The 2,068-nt window shown below is 43.1% G+C and overlaps 1 protein-coding gene across 1 annotated transcript in view; it reads left to right on the top strand.

Annotated features, from left to right (window-relative positions):
* Positions 1-1,438: 1,438 nt before the first annotated feature.
* Positions 1,439-2,068, top strand: part of nrros (negative regulator of reactive oxygen species) — a 4,998-nt gene continuing 4,368 nt past the window's right edge. Inside the window, exon 1 of the mRNA XM_008438377.1 lies at positions 1,439-1,545. The gene's annotated coding sequence lies outside the window, so the exon portion shown is untranslated. The remainder of the gene's footprint in view (positions 1,546-2,068) is intronic.

Below are 2,068 nucleotides of genomic sequence, written 5' to 3'. Positions count from 1 at the left end.
TAAAAACACCCCCATTTTAAGCTTCCTCTGCCAGTTTTGAAAAGAAGAGTGGTCAAATATTGAGACATTTTTATACCGGAGCCTTATTGCTTTCTGATGAAAGCAAGTTGTTTCTCTGGAACCTAGTAATGGTTTCCAAAACAGATATCCGGGGGGGTGTATGCTTGATTTTGAGCCGCTGTAAAATCCAGTGCTTGTTCTTAAGATTAAGTCGTTTGCGTAATGTTCCTTTCACCCTGGAAGTAGAATGATTCAAATGCAGGATGAAAAATAGAAATCTAATACGAGCTGAGTGTATGTGCACCTCCTGTCGCAGCTGGTTTTGACGGTAATTCGTGACAGATCGTGATGCCACGCCGAACCACAATCTCAGAAGACTTCTATGTCATCTGATGGACTCAAGTTTTCCTTGCTTCCATTATTTCTCGCGAGACAAGTTTGCCTTTGTGCAAAAAACAATAAAAATAAGTTGGCGGCACGTTTTTGTCAATGCCCATTCTAAGTTGTCTCTTAGTCGTCTCACAAAGAGCCAGGCAGCTGAGTCAATATGCACATTCTGTAATGCACATGCCACCTAATTTTAAGCCAGTCAGAACCGAGAGCCTGAGATATCCTGTACGAAAACAGGAAGGAATTACTAACAAATGAACCCTCCAAGGACATAAACGGCACTTCCTGATTCCCAATTCCCTATTCTTGCACCCATTAGATTTGAAAGCAGCAACCCTGCCGGAGCAACTTAATCGAGTTGGTTAAGCTCCTGCCGATTTTCAACAAGAAGACCGGAACAGTTTGTGGAACTTTGTGGTTGCTGAAAGTAGCCATTTTGTAGATTTATTAGCGGCCGTGTAGAGCATTAATGACCCCCCACTCTTGTCAGTTTTGTTGCATTTCCTGGTCCCAGAACCACTGCGATCCTTCAGTGTAACTTTAGTAAACCTGCCTTTATGCAGATGTGCCTCAGCTTCTGCGAGAGGCCGAAAAGCAGGCAGGAAGGGTGTGTGTGTGTGTGTTGAGTGGTTTCCTTTCTAGTAGCTTGACTGATCCGAATGAGCGGAGGGTGTGAAGGGTGTGTTCTCGTTGGGTTTTTGTGGTGGCACTCATGCTGCTGGTACTAGTCGTCTTTCTTGTCACAACACAACTTGTGTGTGTGATGTTGCAAAGAGCAAAAAAAGAAGGAAGAAAGAAAGAAAGAAAGGAAGAGAGAAAGAAAGAAAAAGAACATGAACACGCACACGGTCCTGCTCGTTAGCTGTTGAGCCTGCGCTCGCCTTCCTGTGGCTCGGGTCTTGAGAACCTCAGTGTGTTTGCAACTTGTCCATGTGACTCGGTTTCCGTTGCCTGCCTGCTTCCGTGAAGAGTAACAAATAAAAAAAAAAAAAGGGAGGGGTTGGGGGGGCACTAGCGCTTCAGTAAGAGAGGAGCTCTGCAGCTGAAAGTCACACACACACACGAGAGAGATCTTCCTACAACAGCAAGTCACTCAGCGATATGGTCAGGGGATCAACCGTCAGTGGCTTGGGAAATCCGCATCTAACCACCAGTGTAAGTAAATGCACTAAGCTCCGTTCAACCACCTCAGTATGCTAAGAGACACGGCTAAACAAGCAGATGCTGAATGTTTGATATTTACAATCTTTGAGCAAGATATGGGGAATGATGTGCTCTGAAAACAGATATTGCCTGCACTTCTTGTGTCAGTTGGTTAAAGCCTTTTAAGCGTTAACTCACAATAATATAAGGAATTTATATGCAGGGTTGCATGATTTCAAATTGTACTGTACGGCATTTTTTTAAAATATATATACATTTTTATCCACCCGATGATTTTTTTTTATCTCGAGCCGGTTGTGTGTTATCTTTTAAGCAAGTTTGTTCTCAGAACAGTAGTCATGTGCGACAAAGCGGCGCGCAGCGGTGCAGGCGCCGTGAATCCTGAAGATCGCCGATAAACCCGGCAACAAAAGTATAGTAAAAAAAAAAAAAAAAAAAGTTGACATTAAAAGATTTGTCGTCGACATGGCATTTCCATGTAAAAACAAACAAACAAACAAACAAACAAACAAAA

Source organism: Poecilia reticulata, linkage group LG20 (genome assembly GCF_000633615.1).
Source record: "Poecilia reticulata strain Guanapo linkage group LG20, Guppy_female_1.0+MT, whole genome shotgun sequence".
NCBI classification, from domain to species: Eukaryota; Metazoa; Chordata; class Actinopteri; order Cyprinodontiformes; family Poeciliidae; genus Poecilia; species Poecilia reticulata.
Note: the sequence above shows the minus strand (reverse complement) of the source record. Positions and strands in the feature narration are given on the sequence as shown.